This window comes from Microcaecilia unicolor, chromosome 7 (genome assembly GCF_901765095.1).
Source record: "Microcaecilia unicolor chromosome 7, aMicUni1.1, whole genome shotgun sequence".
NCBI classification, from domain to species: Eukaryota; Metazoa; Chordata; class Amphibia; order Gymnophiona; family Siphonopidae; genus Microcaecilia; species Microcaecilia unicolor.
Window position 1 is genome coordinate 129666616 of NC_044037.1, and position 24391 is coordinate 129691006.

Here is a 24391-nt window from a genome sequence, read left to right on the forward strand (position 1 = left end):
GGACACATAAGTTTTATATGAGGCAATGACATCCACTAAGAGTAGGACCAAAGGCAGCAATACCATGAAACAGTATCCACCCCAGTAAGACGGATACACAAATGAGGCATGCCATCTCATTCATCTCACAAGGAGGTTAGTTGGAAGTTTGCAGCATACCTCAGGCCTGATCTGGGATAGAGGTGTTATGACTTAACTAGTTGCTTATAGTCACATGGAAACTGCATATTGTACAGGACATTTGCAGTATGAACTACACTTTATAAAGGAGTATAGGTGCCGTGTTATAATACTTACGTTGATCCCTGAGGCGCCGTTCTCGCCGCCCTAATCATGTGAGTGCTCTGTAAGCAGACACGGCGGTACCTCCGCCGGAGGGACTCTAAGTCCCTCCTGATGCAAAATCTTCGCAAGATATAAGTTTGTACACAGGAGTCAGGGGATGGGCCTTCTTGCCTTCAGCACCCAAATTCATTGTAAATCAAGTAGAAGAGATTCAGAACACTGGGGGGGGGGGGGGGGGTATGTGAGGACAGAGAGAACTTTGTGTGCAGTATTATAGGGATGTGGCAATGATTTTAATTTCTACTACCTAAATTATATTACTGATTGTGCATGTACACATATCTTGATTACCCTTGAATGCAGACCTCCAGTTTGTGCTTACACTACTGTACATTTGTCCTTTAGATTGTAAGCTCCTTGAGCAGGGACTGTCCTTCTATGTTAAATTGTACAGCGCTGCGTAACCCTAGTAGCGCTTTAGAAATGTCAAGTAGTAGTAGTACTGAGGGAGCTGTTATATATGTAGCTACAGGAGGGGGGGGGGGGTGGCTGAAAACACTTATCTGTGTAACCTGTCCCTGATCTCGGTCCAGGTTCTGAGGCAGATAGCCCTGGGGGGCAGGTGGTGGTGGTAGGGGGAAGAGAGCATGCCTGTGTTTGACACAGAGGTGAACTACCAGCAGGTTCTCTGCAACAGAGAAATTCAGCTCCCTTCGCATCGACATATTTGTCAGTGAAAATGGAACCACGTGCGTCGCCTTATATGGCCGCCTTTACACGCAAGGCTCCATATATGGGTCCGCCATTCCATATATGGATAAGTCAGCACGTGCACGTCTTGCCATGTACAATGGCTCCACACGTGGCCGTCTATGACATGATGTGCGTGCGGAGTTGCCCTTATATGGGAGTTTTCATATATGGATCATTATCACAAATGCGAACTTCATACACAATATATTTCCCGTAGCTGCTATGTTCCGCAAGTACAATGCAGTTGCGGACATCCAGATACAGGGAAAATTACGGAACAATGAAAAATATCAAGTACAGTAAACATTTCTCAAATACCGTATTCTTAGTATACTTTGGCCGGCCCTGATTTGGCGGTTGGAACCGCGAAATCGAATGTTTCATGGCGGCATTTTTATTATGCTTTGCCCACATCAAATTTGTCCGGCCTCGATCGCGATAATGGTACGTTTATGGCCGGCCATATTATTTTTGATTATTCCTGCCTGTTTTTGCCCGCCTATATGAAGCCGGCCAAATTCTGAGTTCGCCAGCGTTTCAATTATGCCCCTCTATGTCATCATGATCTTTAATGTAATACCACTTGTATCTCTCACTCCGGAAATGGCAATCGCCATGCCGGAACAATGTAAGCCACATAGATCCTGCAATAGGTGGGAAAATGTGGGATACAAATGCAACAAATTAATAAATAAAATAAAATAAAAGTGCCTGATCGCTGGTGGTGATTGTTGATGGGACAAATACTTAATGTCAACGACAGGCGGCATGGCTAACAAAGGAACTAAAAATGAACGTGAGAAGCCGCGAGCAGAGCTGGCCAAAATGGAAGACCAGAACTTACAAAATGGCCCAGCCTTCTCGACAGAACAATTGTTACAACTGACGGCAGCGGTGGAGAAGGCAATGGAGCCTAAACTAGACAAGCCTTTTGGAACATTTAAAAACTTGAAAAGCATTTTGGTGGACGCCAGTAAACGCCACGGGAGAACTAGAGCAGAGAATACAGCCCTTGAAGACACATCCCCAGCAACGGCAGCAACGGTGAAAGCACTGCAAGATACAGTACAGAATTTGTCTGAAAAAGTAGACGACCTGGAAAACCGATCTCGTCGGTCTAATTACAGATCATAGGTTTACCGGAGTCAGTGAGTGATAAAGTGCTGACTCAATGCTTGAGTGCTGGCTGGCAACAGAGTTGCAGTGTTGGATCAGACAGGGCCGCTGTGCTTGGAACAAGCTCGCTGCTTGGGAAAACAACAAAATGGCCGACAACTGCCACGTGCAGTGATAATTAAAGTGCATAACTATACTCATAAATCGAGATATTGCTTGGGTTATCGCTTAAAAGGGGGCAAAAGTTCAATATGATGGTCATCCTGTGCGTATTTTTCAAGACTACTCAGCCAGCCTGAGGGAACATAGAAAAACAGTTTTTGCCGATCTGCAGCTACCTCCATGAGAAAAATATGCGTTTCATGTTGCTACTATCACGCGCATGTCTTAAAGTACAAGCTGCAAGGGCACTGGCATTCCTATGCTACGTTGGAGGCAGCGAAAACATTCATACAGAGCTGGAGCAAGCTCAGGCTGGACATTCTTGAAACAGTGAGATTAAATGTTTGGTATGAGACTGTTAGATGCAGCAGATAATATAAAGCTGAGTTCTTATAAGGAATGTATGTGATGTTTAATAATGCCTTGAAGGGGTGTAGGGCCTCAGGCATTAAGTGAATCCTCATATCTATCTGAGATAAGATGGATAATGATAGGGCAAGGTTTGGGAGTTTAAGAGGGGGAGGGGGTAAGGGATTGAGGTTTCTGGTTTACTGTATTGCATGAAGTACAAAAGAGGAGGGGCAAGGTACATAAGGGACATAAGGTAATGCCATACTGGGAAAAGACCAACAAGTCCCATCGAGCCCAGCATCCTGTTCCCCGACAGCGGCCAATTCAGGTCAAGGGCACCTGGCAAGCTTCCCAAACGTACAAACATTTTATACATGTTATCCCGAAATTGTGGATTTTCCCAAGTCCATTTAGTAGCGGTCTATGGACTTGTCCTTTAGGAACACCGTCCAGCCCCTTTTTAACTCTGCCAAGCTAATCGCCTTCACTACGTTTTCCGGCAACGAATTCCAGAGTTTAATTATGCGTTGGGTGAAGAAAATTTTTCTCCTATTGTTTTAAATTTACTACACTGTAGTTTCATCACAAGCCCCTAGTCCTAGTATTTTTGGAAAGCTGTGAACAGACGCTTCACATCCACCTGTTCACTCCACTCATTATTTTATATACCTCTATCATGTCTCCCCTCAGCCGTCTCATCTCCAAGCTGGAAAAGCCCTAGCCTCCTAGTCTTTCTTCATAGGGAAGTCGTCCCATCCCCGCTATCATTTTTGTCACCCTTCGCTGCACCTTTTCCAGTTCTACTATATCTTTCTTGAGATGCGGCGACCAGAATTGAACACAATACTCAAGGTGCGGTCGCACTATGGAGCGATACAAGAGCATTATAACATCCTCACACCTGTTCTCCATACCTTTCCTAATAATACCCACTTCTATTCGCTTTCCCCCAGCCACAACAGCACACTGAGCAGAAGGTTTCAGTGTATTATCAACGATGAACCCCCAGAGCCCTTCTTGGTCCTGTAACTCCTAACGTGGAACCTTGCATGACGTAGCTTATAATTCAGGTTCTTTTTTCCCACATGCATCACCTTGCACTTGTTCACATTAAATGTCATTTGCCATTTAGCGCCCAGTCTCCCAGTCTCGTAAGGTCCTCCTGTAATTTTTCACAATCCCTCTCGTGAGAGTTAACGACTTTGAATAACCTTTGTGTCATCAGCAAATTTAATTACCTCGCTGGTTACTCCCATCTCTAACAAAAAACAGCACCACGGGCCTTTAAAATGGAACAAGTTCTTTAATGAATGAGCCTAGGGTCAAAGGCTCATTCATTAAAGAACTTTGTTCCATTTAAAGGCCCGTGGTGCTGTTTTTTTGTTTGGACTTTAGTTTGTACTTTGTTCCATCTCTTTTGTTACTCCATCTCTAAATCATTTATAAATATATTAAAAAGCAGCGGTCCTAGCACTGACCCCTGAGGAACCCCACTAACTACCCTTCTCCATTGTAAATACTGCCCATGTAACCCCACTCTCTGTTTCCTATCCTTCAACCAGTTTTTAATCCACAATAGGACATTTCTTCCTATCCCATGACCCTCCAATTTCCTCTGTAGCCTTTCATGAGGTACCTTATCAAACGCCTTTTGAAAATCCAGATACACAATATCAACCGGCTCCCCTTTGTCCACATGTTGGTTTACTCCTTCAAAGAATTGAAGTAAATTGGTCAGACAAGATTTCCCCACACTAAAGCCGTGCTGACTTGTTCTCAGTAATCCATGTCCTTGGATGTGCTCTGTAATTTTGTTTTTGATAATGGCCTCTACCAATTTCCCCGGCACCAACGTCAGACTCACCGGTCTATAATTTCCCGGATCTCCCCTGGAACCTTTTTTAAAAATCGGCGTTACATTGACCACCCTCCAATCTTCCAGTACCACACTCGATTTTAAGGATAAATTATATATCACTAACAGTAGCTCCACAAGCTCATTTTTCAGTTCTATCAGTACTCTAGGATGTATACCATCCGGTCCAGGAGATTTGCTACTCTTCAGTTTGCTGAACTGCCTCATTACGTCCTCCAGTTTACTGTGAATTCAGTAAGTTTCTCTGACTCGTCCGCTTGAAATACCAGTTTCATCAAGGAATTGTACCTCTCTAGCGTGTCCCGATGTTACATTTACCAAGTATATATTTGGGTAATTGAAGTCACCCATTATTATCGCATTGCCCATTTTGTTTGTGTCTCTGATGTCTTTTATCATTTCTGCGTCTACCTGCTCATCCTGGTGAGGCGGACGGTAGTACACTCCTATCACCGTCCTTTTCCCTTTTATACATGGAATTTCAACCCACAATGATTCAAAGGTGTGATCTGTGTCCTGCTGAATTTGTAATCTATCTGAGTCAAGGCTCTCGTTAATATACAATGCTACCCCTCCACCAGTCCGGTCCAGCATATCACTACTATATACTTTGTACCCCGGTATGACAGTGTCCCACTGGTTATCTTCCTTCCACCAGGTCTCAGTAATGCCTCTTATGCCCAGTTTTTATTTATTTCAATGTATTCCAACTCTCCCATCTTATTTCTTAGACTCCTAGCATTTGCATATAGACATTTCAGAGTAGTTTGTTGTTCCTATTTGCATGATGTTTAGTGCTTGACACTATTGATTTGCCATCTTTTGTCTGATCTTAGTTGTATTTAAAGGGCACCCTGGCCTACCACGGTCTCTTGTGTAACCTCACTATCCAGAAACCCTATCTTCCTGTTTGTGAGGTATCCTTGCAAGATACCTTATCCCGAACCATGCGCTGTTGTGCGACGGTCGGCCTTTCCCCATATCTAGTTAAAAAGCTGTTCTATCTCTTTTTTGAATGCTGACGCCAGCAGCCTGGTCCCACCCTGGTTAAGATGGAGCGCATCGTGTCGGAATAGGCTCCCTCTTCCCCAGAATGTTGCCCAGTTCCTAAAAATCTAAAACCCTCCTCCCTGCACCATCGTCTCATCCACGCATTGAGGTACATTAAGAATACACTGTAACAAAGGGAGAGGTTGGGTAAATGGGAAGTTACGCTTCTGGTTTTGTGTGAGAGAGGTTGGGGCCACTATCAGGGGCATTTTCGAATGAGAAGGGCACCCATCTTCCAACACAAATTGGGAAATAGGTGTCCTTCTCTCAGGGTTGCCAAATCGGCATAATCGAAAGCCGATTTTGGGCGCCCTCAACTGCAGTCCGTCGCAGGGACGACCAAGTTCACGAGGGCGTGTTGGAGGCATAGCGAAGGTGGGACTGGGGCGTGCTTAAGAGATGGGCGCCCTGGGCCGATAATGGAAAAAAGAAGGGCGTCCCTGACGAGCATTTGGTCGACTTTACTTGGGGCCATTTTTTTTCACAACCAAGCCTCAAAAAGATGCCCAACTGACCAAATGACCACTGGAAGGGAGTGGGGATTTATGTATTATTTATTAGGATTTATTTACCGACTTTTGAAGGAATTCATTCAAGGCCTCCCCTTACTCCCCCAGTGGTGACCAACCCCCCTCCCACCCTAAAAACTTAAATTTTGTTTTTGCCAGCTCTATGCCAGCCTCAACTGTCATACCCAGCTTCATGACAGCAGTATGCAAGTCCCTGGAGCAGTTTTAGTGGGTGCAGTGCACTTCAGGCAGGCGGACCCAGGCCCATCCCCCCCTATCAGTTATACTTGTGGTGGTAAATGTGAGCCTCCAAAACCCACCCGAAACCCACTGTACCGACATGTAGGTGCCCCCCTTCACCCCTTATGGCTATGGTAGTGGTGTAAGTTGTGGGGAGTGGGTTTTGGGGGGGGGGGTTGGGGGGCTCAGCACCCAAGGTAAGGGAGCTATGCACCTGGGAGCAATTGTGAAGTCCACTGCAGTGCCCCCTAGGGTGCCGGTTGGTGTCTGGCATGTCAGGGGGATCAGTGCACTATGAATTCTGGCTCCTCCCACAACCAAGGGCTTGGGTTTGGTCGTTTTTCAGATGGGCATCCTCAGTTTCCATTATGGCTGAAAACCGGGGACGACCATCTCTAAGGTCGACCATCTCAACATTTAGGTCGACCATCTCTAAGGTCGATCTAAATGTTGAGATTTGGGCGTCCCCGACCATATTATCAAACGAAAGATGGACAGCCCATCTTGTTTCAATAATACGGGTTTCTCCGCCCTTTTGCCAGGATGTCCTTAGAGATTTTCATCCCTGTTCGATTATGCCCTTCTATGTGTGCACTGGGAGACAAATGGAGTAGCTCTGAAGTGAGGCTGGGCACCCCTGGGCTTTTTGAAACACTTGCTGTCAATTTACAGAACAAGATAATTGTGTATCCTGGATAAATCTTTAGTGCGCACAACCCGCATAGTTTCTTGGAACACGGGGGGGATTTCGTCTCCAATTAAAAGAACAAAAATAATAGCAGCCCTGAATAGATGTAAAGCAGATATAGTGTGTTTACAAGAGACTAAGCTCTCAGCAGAGGAGCACTTAAAGTTGAAAAGTAAGTGGGTGGGGAAGGTGTTTTGTTCCCCCGCATCCAGGCGAAGAGGGGGAGTAGCCATTTTATTGCGCAAGTCGTTGGCATGTCAAGGCTAAATTGCTGTTTGAAGGAGGAGGGGGAAGATAGGTGGGATTACAGCTCAACCTGCAGGACAGAGAGGTCATGTTAGTGGCAGTATATGCTCCAGCAGTGCCGTCTGATACTTTCTACCCTAAGCTACTCGCCATCTCGTCAGCAATACTCACAATGGCCCCTGATTGTGGCGGGAGACATGAACCTGGTATTGGAGCCCCAATTGGATCGCTCAGAACCATCAAAACCCAGACATTCACTATCCCCGACCGTGCTTGAACATTTTTGCGCGGCCTGGAGATGGTGGATCCCTGGCGCTTGCTGCAATCCAGAGGGAAAAGGGATTACAACACATACGTCTAGAGCATATCGCACCTCTATCGAGATTAGATGACATCTTTCTCTCTAGGGAGATATTCACAGAAGTGGTGTCTGCGGTCATAGGACCGGAAGAAGATATCAGATCATGCGTTAGTGTGGATAGACTTGGAGGCCACCCAGCATTTTCAACAAACGCCCAGCTGGAGTTTTCCGGCTTATTTATATTCTTTCGAGGAGTTTTGTGCAGTATTTGCAGACTAAATGCAGGATTTTGCAGACTTAATCAGCAACACACTGATGACCCTATTCTGTTCTGGTCCACAGCTAAGGCGGTCCTCCAGGGAGATATTATTGTGTTCGTAGCAGGGCGGAATAAACGCATAGCAAAGGGTATAATAAATCTAGAAAATGCACTGCGCACACTCAAACGAAAATATATCCGACACCCTTCACCCAAGACATATGAAACAATGACAGCCACAAGAGTAGGATTAAACAGCTTGCTACATGAGCGCACAATTAAATCTTTATTATATCGCAATTATAAGTTTTATAAATATGGAGAATGGACAGGGCGACTACTTGTTCAAATAATGAAGCAAAGCACAAAGTCACGTTTTATACCTGTGATTCGAGACAGGAATGGGGTGATTACACATAAACAGCAAGATATAGCAAATACATTCTATCAACACTTTAAAGCCTTGTATGCTTCTGGGGACTTAAATAAGGTGTCCCGGGAGGCCATACAAAAGTACCTACAAGAGGCGGGCATGCCCAAGCTGTCACTGAAGGTGCTGAATTCTCTTAATCATCCTTTGACGGGTCAGGAGATGTTGAGGGGCAATTCGGGCACTGAAACATTCTGCGCCTGGTGCAGATGGTTTACGGGAGAATTTTATAAAATATTGCAACTACAATTAGTGGGGCCCATTGATAGATTTTTTTGAGGCAGTGACAGAGAGTGAAGGCTTCCCATGACATGCTAACACAGCGCTTATTAGTTTGATACCTAAGCCTGGAAGGGAGGAAACATTACCGGAGTATTATTGGCCAATATCGCTAATAAACATTGATGTGAAGCTTTTGTCTAGGATATTGGCAGACCGCCTGGTTCCACTTTTGCCATCTATAATACAAAAAGACCAAGTAGGGTTTGTAAGGGGGCGGCAGTCAGCAACTAACGTGCGCAAATTACTCCTGGCGCAGATTCAGGGTCGGCAAGTGGAAGCCCCTTACCTGATAATGAGTTTAGATGCAGAACGTGCATTCGATCACGTGAGGTGGCCATTTCTATTTCAGACATTGAACTGGGTGGGATTACGAGGCTGGTATCTAAATGCCCTGATGGCATTGTATTCTTCTCCACAGGCAAAAGGTAAATGGCATTCGAACAGAAGAATTTTCAATAAGTTGTGGCATGCGCCAGGGATGCCCTTTGTCACCGTTACTGTTTCTTCAGGCACAGTACCTAAAGTAGGTGGTTGTGGAAGTTCCCTTGGCCTATCTCAAGCCATACAATCAGTCATGGCCTGAGTCTTGGATGTGAAGAGCGAGCAGGGTGTACTCTGAAGATGCCTTCCTCCCAGCAGGAGATCCACAGCATCCTCGTCCAATAAACACAGGGGTCATGGCCCAACTTGCCTGCTTCCCGCCTTTGTTGCCAGAACCCCACTAGTCTGGGGCATATAATTAAGAAGGCCGGTAGTGGCTTGAGTGACAGCTAATGTCTCGAAATGCAAGCACTGCTGGTGACTGGTAACATTCCAGGGAGAAATCTCATCTATTCTCCCAGTCCTAAGGCCCCTGGGGTTGTGTTTCTGTATCCAGGATAATCCCAAGATGATAGGCTTCACGGATGACTGGAGGATGTACAAATTAATATCTTCCTTATGGTTACCGATACACAGGCATACAGGAACCATCTGAGTTTTCAGATGTCCTTGAATATTCCCATAGACTGAGGAAACCAGAATGGTCTTGGACAAATTCTAGGTAGGGATCCTGAAATGCCAGACAAGAGCTTTGTCTATAAAATTGCCCCCCCTAAACCAGAATCAAAGAAGATCTTGATGCTTTTCTCCCTTTGGTCTAACTCAAGCACTGCCAGAAGTAGGAATTGAGTACGAAGGGCCTCGGGGAGTGGAGGAGTGGCCTAGTGGTTAGGGTGGTGGACTTTGGTCCTGGGGAACTGAGGAACTGAGTTCAATTCTCACTTCAGGCACAGGCAGCTCCTTGTGACTCTGGGCAAGTCACTTAACCCTCCACTGCCCCATGTAAGCCGCATTGAGGCTGCCTTGAGTGGGAAAGCGCGGGGTACAAATGTAACAAAATAAAATACAGTGCCACTCCCCCAGCCAGATCTTAGCTTGAAAAACCTGACTTGTTGGGGCATTTTTGTGCAAAATGTCCATTCTCACCACAATAGAGGCAAATGTCCGACACCTCTGCTTCTCCTGGACAGAGATAGGAGAGCGGTCCACCTTCATAGGTTCTTCAAGATCAGGGGTGGGCCCTCCTTCTGACTTGGAGTATGTGGAGGGTACTGGTAACTAGACACCTTCAAAGTTTTCTTCAGAGAGCGCCGTTTCCAGGCACGCTCCTGGAACCAGATATCAATCATATTATGGAGAACAATAAGGTCATCCAAGGCTACTGCCTACTGGAAGGTCTCAACAAGCCAACTAATCCTTGATTTGGGATGCCAACCCTTGCCAGAAGGCTGCAACAAGAATCTTATTATTCAAACTCAGTTCAGAATCTGTGCTGGTAGCAGAAATGCATAGGATCCCCTGTGCAAATTTTGCCAGTTGCGGCCAGCTTGTTTTTCTAAAAAATGAAAACATCATAGTCTGTATCACTAGAGTATAAGCCTTCAAAGTAGAGAATGACACGTGGCCAAAGTTTGTCTCCATCCCCATGGGCTCTGTCCCCATCTACACCCTGTCCCCGTGGACTCTGTCCCCGCCCCTCCCCGCAGACTCTATCCCTGCCCCTTCCCCGCCCCCTCTCCTAGGCTTTATCCTTCCTTGTCCTGTAGGCCTCTGTCCCCATCCCTGTCCCCATGTCATTCTCTAATGCAGACCCATATACCCTTCCTGGTGCCCCTCTCTGGAGCTTCTGCCTGTTCCTGCCTCATCCAGCTGTCACCAGTATGCTGGTGGCAAGCTGTAGGAGCAAAGCCAGCACTATAAAGACTATATATGTTCCTATATAGCAGAGATATATGGGAATATAATACATGGCACTATCCATCATCAATAACCTACTTTTCATTTGCACACCCAGACTTTTCACCTCTAAAGCCTCGATCTTGCATATAGATAAAGACTGCTGACAAGATTATCAGTGTACTAGAATAGCGAGATTGTTATTCTAAATTGATGTCATGGCTAGAACAACCAAGGACTTTTGGAATTACCCTTGCAACTGGAGAGATGCTGTGGCTGGCACAACTGCACATTGTTATGAAACCCTGGCTCTTTATCAAGGTGACTACCTCAATGTGGTGCCAGTGAGACAATAATGTGGCCCCCAAAGTCACAACAATGGGGATAACAATGTTATGTGGATGTCACCCACAAGGCCAGAACGTGTGTCATCAATCTGTAATTTCTCTATAAATAACGGCTCTTATTAAAGACATGTGCTGCTGCTGTATGTCCAAGGAGCATGACTATGTCAGACCAGACTGACTAGATATCTGCATCAGGTTGTGTATGTGCTATGTATCTTTGTACTAGTGCTCTGTGGGGATAGAGTAGCCTGACTGCATTAGAATTTCATCTAGGGATTTATGTGCATTTACTCTGAGCTATTTCTGTGATGAGATTTGCTTTGTCTTCATTCCTGCCTTTCTAGTGTATCTGCTGCTATTGTAAATAAAATATTTGCCCTATTTTTATAATACTTGGGTGTGGAGCTAGTTCTTTCTATTATTTTGGGTGCAGTGAGCTTGGATCTAAGAATAAAGAATAAAGGGGAACAGATTTGCTTCTGACACTTCACGCACTAATACTACTCTTGTTTGGGACTCATTTCTTTCAGAATTTGTACTTAGTGTCAGGTAATCTAATACCCCAAAAGTGTGTTATCTGTATTGCGCCTTGAAAACTGTGTATACATTCAGTCACAACACTGCATTTACAGGGTGAGGATCATATGTCTATCTATTAAACGCTGTCCTGCGTGACATTTTGTAATTGGGGGCTATCAAATGAAGGAACCACTGAAAGCTCACTTTAACAACTTGCAAGGGCTGGTCATCCAAATTAATTATTTCACCAGTCTACCATGTAACTCCTTTGGATGCTGCCTTCTTCTTGTTCAGGGACAGTGCTCCTGTTTTCCATCCTTTTTGTTCCATTGCAGTCTTGTGATGTGATATGTCCCTTGTATATCACTAACTCCCTCTGGACAGAGGTTCAAAGTGGTTTAACAAACTGAAGACAAAAACAAAAAAGAAACAGAGGCTGGAGAATGTGGTTAAGAGACGGATTTTCCTTTTCACTTATGCCTTTGAGACTGCTTGCTGCTTGTGTATCCAACCTTCTCTGAAAGCCAAACAGCCGTATGTTTCCATATGTTCCCTTTTATTAAATGATACTTCAGAAGGTATTGGAAAGATGCCTAAGTATTTTATCCTGGCTGTTGTTCATTTTACAGTGAAGGAACTTTTCAAACCACTGATATTCCAGAGGATGAAAATGCCTCCAAACATTTGCTTTCTTTTTTGTATTCCTCTCTACATGCTTAATTGCTGCTGAAGAATCCTTTGATGCAGTTGTGGCACTGGTTGATGGGCAGATCAGATAGCAAACGGGTGCTTTGAACCCCAAAATATGGCTTACATCTGCAACAAATGAGTAAGAATATACTCCAAACCCAACTTGGCCACCATGTTGGAAATACCTCCTAAGCTTTCCAATTCCAAATCTTGGATATCATCTGACTGATTCCAAGATCATCTCTAACAAGAACTGGTTATTCATCAACAGGAAGCGCAGCTCTGACTTTGGGTACCTGCTCTTGCTACTACTCCTTCTTCTTTTAATTACTGTTAGCCTCAGCCTTCAGCCCTTCTTCGAAATCTGTACCAAATGGTTTAGGGTGATCAGTCTAACATTATTTCTACATCCATAGCTTTCCCCTCCCCCACTTTTCATTTGTTTCTTCTTCCTGGAAATACTACGATATATTTTTGTTTCAGAATTGGAATGAAGCAGGAACAAAGGATTTTGCATATCGTTTATCGTTTATTCATTTACTAGACGTTGCTTATTACAAAGTAAATCAGAATGGTTTACAATATAAAATCACATTAAAATAACAATAAAACAACACACTGAAATACATTTGTGATAGGAAAGCACTCCAAAAAAATACACAGGAATTCGCAACACCAGCTATTAAACATTATTAAAACTTTAAGCTAAAAACTTGATTACAAATATACATACACACAACATATATCCATACACATATGAGTGTATAAATATACCCCCCCTTTTAAAAAATTTTTTTAATTCTAAACATTTGTTTCAACGGACTCTCGGAACTCTCGGAAACGGTATGTTCTTAAAGCTTTACGAAAATGAGTGTAGGAGTCCTCAAGCCAAAGGGACGGGGCAAGAAAAAAAAAAATGCAGATGATCGTGTTGATTCCCATCTAGCTTTGGATGGGGAAGGGATTACAAGCTATTGTCCCTCAGTGAGCGAAGTTGTCCGAGTTGGTGAATAAAGAATAATAAGGTTAGACAAATATGAAGGACTAAGTGAAAAAAAAGCTTTATGGGTTAATATCAGAACTTGAATTTTAATCTTGCTTCTATTGGAAGCCAATGCAATTGGCATAGTAATGGAGTAATCCTGTCGTATTTTGACGCTCTGCAGATGATACGAGCTGCTGTATTTTGTATCATCTGTAGTCGTTTAAATTAAGCTTTGAGAGACCTGCATACACTATGTTACAATAATCTAGGCGCGATAAAATGTAGGCATAAGTTAGTGTGCACAGGGATGATTTATCTAAAGAGTTTCTTATTGATCGTATTTTACGTAGTTGATAAAAAGATTTCTTTATCACGTCAGACACTTGTTCATTGAAGGATAAAGAAGAATCAATATAATACCCAGGTATCTAAATGAGTGCAATGTGGGGTATTTGTTTATCGAACAGTGTTGGTATTAAAGTTGGAATAGGTCAGAACCCACTATCCATGAAGTTATTGTTTTTTCTGGATTTAATACCAATTTATACTCTGATAGCCAATTGGCCACCTTTGTCCAGGCAATTTTGGAGTGGTGCAAGATCAATATTTATTGCCTTCACATAATGAATTAAAAGAAAATCATCCACGATTTGTAAGATAAGGAAGTAACCAGTTGTAAACTGCACCTGAGATCCCAATTTCTTTTAGCCGCTGTATGGTCTATCAGGTCAAAGCCGCAGAGAGATCTAGTGACACAACTAATGCAATTATCCTTGCTCTAATCTAGAGTAAATTTCAACTTAAAAGTGATATTAGAACCGTTTCTGTACTGTAGCGCTTTTCTAAAGCCTGATTGTCTAGGATGTAATAGATTCTTTGTCTCAACGTAGGATGCAATTGTTAAACACAATTGTTTCTAGTATTTTGGATATGATTGGTAGATTAGAAACTGGATGATAATTTCCCAAAGACTGGGGATCTAATGAAGGCTTTTTTAATATTGGCCTTACCAGAGCCTCTTTGAGAGCTTGGGGACTAGTCCCTTGTAAGGCTTTTAGTAATAATAGAGTAAAGATAGTTTGTACTTCTAATGAAGAAGTTTTTAGCCAAATTGATGGTACTGGATCTAGGGAATTATAAGTAGTGAAAGCTTTGAGATAGTAATAAAAAAGATGTTAAGGAAGGAATCTCAAATATAGTCCATTGTTCTGATTGGTATATGGTGCATGCCATTTCTGTTCTTACTGACTTGGTCAAATTAGTTCTTAATGTGGCTATCTTGGATAGAACAAATTTAGCTAACAGTTTCAGACTCCATAAACCACATCTTCAATAACCGGTTTAGGTTTATTTCGTCAGGTGATTCATTATGAAAAATAATTGTTTAGATGAATTTGAGGCTGCTTTTATTTGTTTAGAGTAGTACGAAATTTTAGCTAATTTTATCTGCGATCTATAATATCGTTGACATTGTTTACGATATTAGAAGGAGCACAATAAGCAAGAAGTTAATATTTAATAGCAAAAGTTCTGAATAAGGGAAGCCATGTTTAGTAACCTCGGTTACTTTAAGATTAGATTTGTAAATGATTGCTAACCCCCTCCACGCTTACCTACCTGAGACATATAACTCACTGAATAGCCTGTCGGAAGGCTTTGAAATAAATAGGATTCCTCTCCAGGAAGGAGCCAGGTCTATGTGAGAGCAAGTGAATGTTAGACTGGATGATTTTTCTTCCTAGCAGAGTCTGTTAGGTACTCAATGGTGCTGATGACTGAGTGGTGCTCTCTGTGTATGCTGCATGGAAGTGTGTACACAGTCACAGCATAGTATAAGACACTGAAGCCAGAGAAACACAGAGAGGTCAATATTTTGCTTACTAAAAATAATTTAATGATTTGATATACCACCAATTTTTAAAAGAAAACATCAAGGAGGTTTAAAATACACCATCCAGAACAGCTATGGTTTTGGAATATATTTGATACCTCCATATACACCCAACCCAATTCATATTAAGAAGCAAGCCAGCTCATTTTCGAAAGAGATCCCCGGCCATCTTCCGACACAAATCAGGAGATGGCCGGCGATCTCCTGAAACCGGCCAAATTGGTATAATCGAAAGCCGATTTTTGGCCGGCTTCAACTGCTTTCCATCGCGGAGCCGGTGAAACTTCAAGGGGGCGTTTCGTAGAGTAGTGAAGATGGGACGGGGGCGTGCTCACGAGATGGCCAGCTTCGCCAGATAATGGAAAAAAAAAGCCAGGCTTGACGAGCATTTCGCCAGCTTTACTTGGTCCCTTTTTTTTCACGACCAAACTTCAAAAAGGAGCCCCAACTGACCAAATGACCACCAGAGGGAGTCGGGGATCACCTCCCCTTACTCCCCCAGTGGTCACTAACCCCCTCCCACCCTCAAAGAAACAACTTTAAAAACTTTTTTGCCCAGCATCTATGGCAGTCTCAAATGTCATACTCAGGTCCATCACAGCAGTATACAGCTCCCTGCAGCAGTTTTAGTGGGTGCAGTGCACGTCAGGCAGGCAGACCCAGGCCCATCCCCTCCTACCTGTTACACTTGTGCTGGTAAATGGGAGCCCTCCAACCCCCGAAAACCCACTGTACCCACATGTAGGTGCACTCCTTCACCATAAGGGCTATGGTAATGGTGTAGAGTTGTGCGGAGTGGGTTTTGGGGAGGGATTTGGGGGGCTCCACACCCAAGGTAAGGGGAGCTATGCACCTGGGAGCTATTTTAATTGTTTTTAGAAGTGCCGCCTGGGGTGCCCAGTTGGTGTCCCTGGCATGTCAGGGGGACAGTGTACAACAAATGCTGGCTCCTCCCACTGACCAACATACCTTGCATTGGCCGGGTTTGAGATTGCCGGCATTAGTTTCCATTATCGGTGGAAATCAATGCCGGCCATATCTAAAGCCGGCCAAAATGCTGAGATTTGGCCAGCCCCGACCGTATTATCGAAACGAAAGATGACCAGCTTAATTTCGATATAGGTTGGGAAATAGGGTGGCCCCAGCTGCTCTGTTTTGGGTGTCCTCACTTCGATTAAGGGTGATAATGATAAACGTCCGCAGCTGCTCTTCCCATTTGGAAGCTTGCACTTGCTTTATTGGCACCTCTTTAAAACAGCTTGCACTTCAGAGGTATTTCTTTACATTATGGGGTGCAGTTTAGCTCCAGTTATAGTAAACCTTGTTTTTCCCACTGTATGCTTGTTTGTTTGTGGTTTTGTTTTGGTTTTTTTTTTGGGGGGGGGGGGGCGGATTTTTTTGCCAATTCTTGAAAGATAACTGGTGTGTAGGTTTGGTTTCAGACTGTGTGTTAGCTGGTAGCTTAGCATATACTCTCCATTCTCTACCCTCCAGGAGTTCATTGTTGTGTGTGATGTGCTCCCTCACTACCCCCCATTCTCTCTCTCCTTTGTTGAAGCAGGCAGTCTCTGGTCCCTTGGAGCCAACAGATTCTTGCAGCACAAGTTCAAGGTAAGCTCATACCTCTCAGCCACCTCTTCCCTTTCTGCTATGTAGGTGCTAAACAAACACTTCTTGCATCTTGCAGGACAGCTGGTCAAGAGGAATGCAAGAGACAGCAGTGGACTGTAATACACTGGACTCTGAGAGCCATGATTGTTTCTACCCAATTCATTGTACAGATGTATTGTTCTCTATTGGACACATTCGGTTGTGGCTGCCTGTGGGGTGCTGGAGGGGAAGAGGCCCTGAGAATGGATGTGTGCATCCCTCATGGTCAAGGGCTCCCCATTCTGTCTCTGTTCTTTGCATTCAAATCTTACCTCTATTTTCACCAGGTTCACGGGTATCCACAGCAGGTAGTTTTTCTCCCACTTTAAGTACATAAGTACATAAGCACTGCCATACTGGGAAAAGACCAAAGGTCCATCAAGCCCAGCACTCTGTCTCCGACAGTGGCCAATCCAGGCTCCAAGAACCTGGCAAACCCCCCAAATTTCCACCTCATGTGTCTCCCTGCTAGGTTCCATCCTTCTTTATGTGGTGAACCCCAGTCCCCTTTTATGAAGTGCCCACCCATTCTCAAGGTTGTTGGGGGTGGGGAGGGGGGGAGCATATATGCACTGAATGTCTTTTCCACATTATTCAACACAGTCCTACAATCCTCCATAGTTATGGAACAACAACATTTCTAAATTCTAGCCTGCAAAATATTTTCAAGGTGGCCACAGGTACTGAGCCCTTAAGTCATGGTGAGGGAGAGGGTTTTCTGGTTACAGTTCCTAATCCAAATACCTGCAGGTGGCTACAGCCTGGTGGCTGGAGTGGCCTAGTGGTTAGAGCACCAGTCTTGCAATCCAGCGGTTGCCAGTTTAAATCCCACTGCTGCTGCTTGTGATCTTGGGCAAGTCACTTAACCCTCCATTGCCTCAGGTGCAAACTTAGAGCCCTCCTGGAACAAGAAATATCCAACATACCTGAATATAACTCACCTTGAGCTACTACTAAAAAAGCTGTAATCAAAATAAATACAAAAACATATATTTATGTTCCCTAGCCTGTGCCCTTCGGTACCTGTTGTATTATATTGCAATTGTGATGAAGTAAACATCCATGGTAAGGGGGGGGGGGGGGGGGGGGAGAGCCTGGATGGTCATTTGTGTTCCTCAACAGAAACACCCACCCAGCCTCCCCCCTTACCATACAGCCATGCAGTTTGGAAGGAACTGATGGCCTTCTGTATGGCCACACATCACACATATGTCCCAAAGATTCTCTGTCACAGTTCACCTGTCATGCAATCCATATTGCTGCCTCCTCTCACATCAACCCCAGCATTTGATAATATGTAGTGCACAAAGAGACATACACCCTGTTATATGAAAAATATGGAACGTGTATTAAAATAAACCAAACAGAACTATTTACATTTCCCCCCCCCCCCCCCCCCCAATGTCCTTTACTGGTGGCCACGTCCTCCTCTCTGAATGGCCGTCTGCTGCAGGCTAATGAGCAGCACCAGGAGCAGCCTCACTGCCCTACGGTGCTGCTCATTAGCCTGCCACATTGCCCCCATCTCCTGCCTCATTGCTGACACCTCCTGCAGCAACTGGTTTTGCCCATCAACCAGTTGCTGCAGGAGGCGCAGTGCTGGGGATGGGACTGGGGATGGGGTGGGAGGGCACGGGGTGTGGGCCCCTCATCATCCCCCTCAAGGGGAGGCATGTCTGCCCATGCCTCCTCCTCCTGGCCCTCCTCCTCCTCCTGGGCCTCCTTTTGCTGCCGCTGGTGCCCTGTGTATGTGACAGGATTGTCTTTGAGATCAGCACATCTAACATAGCTTACATAGTGCAGGAGCTGGCTGGCCTGAGGCGAGGGATGGGGTGTGAGATGCAGGGCCGGTCTTAGCAAGTGTGGGGCCCTGTGCAGACCAATTTGATGGGTTCCCATCCTAGCTCCACCCCCACCCTAGGTCCACCCCTCCGAGCTCCAGGGCCCCCTCCCTCTGGTGAGAAGCATGAGATGAGATGACAGGGAACCCTGGATGCTGGTCTGACTCAGAGTACACAGGCAGACCACACTCATTGGTCAGCAGCATGTTGCATTATGATTTGTGACTATGGTTGGCTGACCATTTTGGGTTTTTGTTTTTGTTTTTTGGGGGGGGGGAGAAGCACATAACTTTAATATGAGGCAATGACATCCACTAAGAGTAGGACCTCAGGCAGGAATACCATGAAACAGTATCCACCCCAGAAAGGGGGATACAAAAGTGAGGCATGTCATCTCATTCATCTCAGAGGAGGTTAGTTGGAAGTTGCTGCCACACTCATGGGAGGGTAGCTGCAACCTCAGGCCTTGATCTGGGACAGAGGTGTTATGACTTACTAGTTGCCTATTAGCCACATGGAAACTGATATTGTGCAGGACATTTGCATTATGAAATACATTTACAAATGAGTACAGGTGCCCTGTTTATAATACTTACGTTGATCCATGAGGCGCCGTCTCACTGCCCTGATCATGTCAGGGCTCTGCTGACTTATGCGGTGGTACCTCTGCCGGAGGGACTCTAGGTCGGTCCCTCCTGATGCCAAATCTTCTGCAAGATATCAGTTTGTAAACCAGGAGACAGGGGATGGCCCTTCTTGCCTTCAGCACACAAATTCATTTTGTAAATCAAATAGAAGAGATTCAGAACACTGATTGGGTGGGGGGGGGGGGGGGGGGGACACATTACATTGGTACAGATGATGTCATTGAGGTGGCCGTGAGGACAGAGAGAACCGTTTGTGTGCAGTATTGTAGGGATGTGGGAATGTTTTTGCTTTCTAGTACCTAGATTCTATTAATGAATGTGCATGTACACATATCACTGATTACCCTTGAATGCAGACTACAGTTTGTGCTTACACTGCTGAGGGAGCTCTTATATGTGTAGCTACAGGAGGGGGGCTCTGATAGCCCCTGGGGGAGGGGGGGGGGGTGAAACACTTACTTCTCTAATCTGTCCCTGATCTCACCCCAGGCTTGGATGCAGCAAGTCCTGGGGGGCAGGTGGTGGTGGTGTGGGAACAGAATACGCCTGTGCTTCAAGTACAGGTGTATCAAAAGGAGATTCTCTGCCAGGGAGAAGTTCGGCTCTCTTCTCTTAGACATGTTTCTCAGTGAATAACTGTTGGAATGTGCATCGCCTTATATGTACGCCCATGCGTGATGGGCGGCCTTACATGCACAACTCAATATATGGTTCACCATCCCATATATGGATAGGTCAGTACGTGCACGTCTTGGCATCTATAATGGCTCCACACATGGCCGGCTGTGATGCAGGATGTAGTTTCATTGCGTTTCCCCTAGTCATAGTATTTTTGGAAAGAGTAAACAAATGATTCATGTCTACCCATTCCAGTCCACTCATTATTTTTATAGATATCATATCTCCCCTCAGCCGTCTTTTCTCCAAGCTGAAGAGCCCTAGCTGCTATAGCCTTTCCTCATAGAGAAGTCGTCCCATCCCCATTATCATTTTTGTCGCCTTCTCTGTTACCTTTTCTAATTCCACTATATCTTTTTTGAGATTGTGGTGACCAGAATTGCACACAGTATTCGAGGTATGGTCGCACCATGGAGCATTACAAAGGCATTATAAAGTCCTCATTTTTGTTTTCTATTCCTTTCCAATAATATCTAACATTCTATTTTCTTTCTTAGCTACCGCCGAACACTATGCAGAGGGTTGCAATGTATCATCAACAATGATGCCTAGATCCTTTCTTGTTCGATGACTCCTAATATGAAACCTTGCATTGCATAGCTATAGTTCCTCAATGAAAAAAGGCACTTTGTCAATTAATTTCCAGTCTCTGGAACAAATACCAAAGCACACAAGATGGGGAGTAGGGGATGAGATGAGTTATTAAATAGTGTGGAACATTTGTGAGTAGAAGGTTAAAATAAAAGTCTTAAATTTAGCCAACAATTGAATGAATAAAGTAAAATCGACAATTTTCTCCATTTAACTTTATGAATGGTTCAGCATGATTGACTGTCTGGCTAGAATGTAAAAACGGTAATGGAATTTCAAAGGATAATATATCTATTGGAGAATAATTTTATAGGTTTTTTCTAAATGAATTTTATAAGGGTTTTTTCCAACTGTAAAAAATTTTCTACATGTGCAAAACAAGTTGTTTATAAAATTACCCTAGGGTACAGAGTCATAAATGTAATATATCGCTTTTCTGTGGTACAACTAAAATGGTTTACATTTATAGCATGCAGGTACTTTCTCTGTCTCTAGTGGGCTCACAGTCAAAGTTTTTTTTTTTTTAACCGGGGCAAAAGAAGGTTAAGTGACTACTTGCCCAGAGTCACAAGCAGCTGCAGTGGGAATTGAACCCAGTTCCCAGGTTCTCAGCCTACTGTACTAACCATTAGGCAAAAACTTATTCATGTGCAGCTTGTAGGCATTCCCAGGGTTAAAGTTTGGGTGGAGCAGCGGTGAAGTTGATATACCCAGGTCCAGATATGCCCTCAAGCTGAACTGACTCCTAGCAACTATACAATGAGGGACCTTGATTCATGGTTTACTTGTCATGATACAGGAGTGGTTTGCCATTATCTTCTTTCATACAGTGTGAGACACTATCATGTGAAGTTGTGATATAGCCACACATTTAATGTGTGAAACATCCCCTTGAGAGCATCCCTGGGTCTGGGGCTGATCTGGCAGGAGTATCCCTCAGCTAGGCTCTGTTTGTCCCTTGTATGATTGGTGCCTGGTGCCTCACCTGGGGAAGAAAGGTGTTGGGTAGGATTTCCCTCCCTTCCTCCCAGGAAAAAACAAAAGACTGCTGTGAACAAGGCTGGCTAATGTGACCCACAGGGCCTTCACAGGTTTGTAATCCACAGGTCACTGCAATTCCTCAACCTTCCAGCTGAGCAGGCCTTTTGCCAGGAGACAAGCACAGACACAGCCCTCCCGTGCCTGTCCCTCCTCAGGATCCCCTTGCCCAGGATTTACCAACTGCAGACCAACAATCTTTCTTTTCTCCTTTATTTACTTTCTCCAACACAGTCTTTGATACACACAGTTAGCAAGATTTGCTTCAACTCTCCCTTCATTCCCTTCTCATTACCCCTGGCAGATGAAGGGGGTCATACCCAACCACTCTCAGTCTCTAGCACCTGACAGTCTCCCTCTCCCTCCTGACCCCAGTTGAAAACTCTCACCCCAGTTGGAGTGCTTCTGCAGCCACTTCTTTCCCTCTTTCATTAAGTCATCAAACCATGTGGCCAGGAGCCCTCTTACTTGCCCTCCTTTAGCTTGAGCTAAGGCAGAAATGTCCATGGGCTTTTCCTTCTGGTCTCCTCTCTCTCCAATCCTCCTCCTCTCTCTCCAGACTGCCAATCCATGGGCTTCTCTACAGCCCTCTTTACCAGCTGCCTCCCATCATCATTATCCCCCTTTCCCAGCTGTTTCCTATTCTGTTCACCTAGCCCTCACAGATCCTCCTCTTTTCCCCTAGGATTCTGGGACTCCCCTACTCATCCCCACCATGTCCCCAAATCTCATTCTCTGCTGGTCACGCTGAATTGGTGATTGCTGGACATCCAGTATGGGTTCTGGGACTGTTTGACCAATCTCTGCTGCTTCATCAGGCTGCAAGTGTCAGTTATGTTCCCCGGGCCCTTTGCCTTCACCAGGCTCTGAGCACAGACCATGCTCCTACAGGTCTGTCACCTCTACTGGGCCCCAAGTACCAGCTGTGCTCCCAGGGACCTTCCACCTCAAGGGCCAACAGCACTCCCAGAAGCTTGTTGCCTCTGCTAGACCCTGAGCACTGACTGTGCTCCCAGGGGCTGCTGCTGGACCCTGAGTGCTGACTGCATTCCCAGGGGCCGTCCTTACCTCACCAGATCCTGAGCACCAACCATGCTCCCAGGGGCTACTGCTGGATCCTAAGGTCCAACTGAGCTCCCAGGGCCTTTTCTGACTCAAGGATTCTAAGGACCAACCATGCTTTTAGGGGCCACTGCTGGACATCGAATGCCAATTGTACTCCTAGGGCCCCAAGCACTGATTGTGCTGTAAAGGGTCTTATGCCTTGCGCTGAGTGTGCTCCCAAGGGCTGGACTACAATTGGGCCACCTCATCTTCAAGGTAGGCCAATTTGCTTCATCTCTCAAGGGCCTTCTGCTGGGCCCCCCTCATCATCGAGGTAGACCAATCTGCTTCACTGCCTCTTCTTCACTGCAGGATCTCCTCATCTTTTAGGTGGGCCAATCCACTTTACCTCTCAAGGGCCTTCTGCAGTGCCCTGAGCTGCTCATGAGGACCGTCCTCTCTAGACCCTCTCATAATTGAGGTAGGCCAATCTGTTTCACCCCCTATTTTTCTAGGTGGGCCAGTCCACTTTTTCAGGAGGGTTCTCCAGGGGTCACGTCTGCCAGGTCCACAGCTCTTAGCTCTTTTGTGAGTCTAGTCTAGTCCTCTCTGATTCCAGCATAATGGAGTCTGTGTCTTGTAATTCAAGTTTTCCCCTATGGAGGGAACCCTTCCCTCTCAGCCAAAAGGTCAACAGACAGGGATCCTATTCAGAATCTCTAGATTATAACATTCTCTCCCGGGAAGGTTTAGGAGAAGAGTTTTCACTGAATTCCTAATGTGTTCCTGTTACCTCTGTTTAGTATGTGTGCTTTATTACCCTTAACTTTATTCAAATCTCAATATCTTAGGGATTAATAATTAGAAATATCCAACAGTTTTGTCTTATATCAAAGAATCCATCTAATCTTGGAATAATGAAATCATTATTTAAATGTTGTTGTTGTTTACTGTTGGCTAAAGATGTGGAACAGTGTTGGTCTGTGAGTTTACCAGACTCTTTTTTAAGACAATCTGGAGTTGAAGTATAACCTCCAGTAAAGTCAAAGTCAAATGCCCAAATCGATCTCAGATTTTTTCAAATGAGGTTTCAGTTTTGCAGTATGCATTCTCATTTGTTTCCGCTAGCAAATATGATCCCTTTGACACCAGAATACATTTACAAAAATTCTTTCATCAGTTGAAATTTGGTGAACAGGATTCAACCCCATTACCCAATTCACGCCATCTAAAATTATCTTGGAATCCACCAGGTCCTGTTGATTTAAATATAGCTACATTTGAAAAACTGGTACTTAAAGAAGCGGCAAAGATTTAATCTCAAAGGATACTTGGGTATCAGAATTTATCAGAGGCTCAACTTTAAGCATTAAAATCTTTACTAATGGATCAGTCAATAATGATTCAATGAGCAGATAATGGGGGAGGAATTGTTCTAATGAACAAGGAAGTACATTATAAAGAATTATATAGACAATTAGCTGATTCTCAATTTTATCAAGAGCTCAAAGAAGATCCAAACACAAATTAGGAATGTTTTGGTTTAGGCGAATGAAAGTGGGATCATTTCATTGAAGGAATACAAGTTTCTGTATTGCACTTATTCAGTGGTTCCATTTATGTATTTTATTCCCAAAATTCATAAATCGAAAATTCAACATCTTGTAGTGTTGGGGAGAGGTTCTTTCTTAGAACCAATGTATCA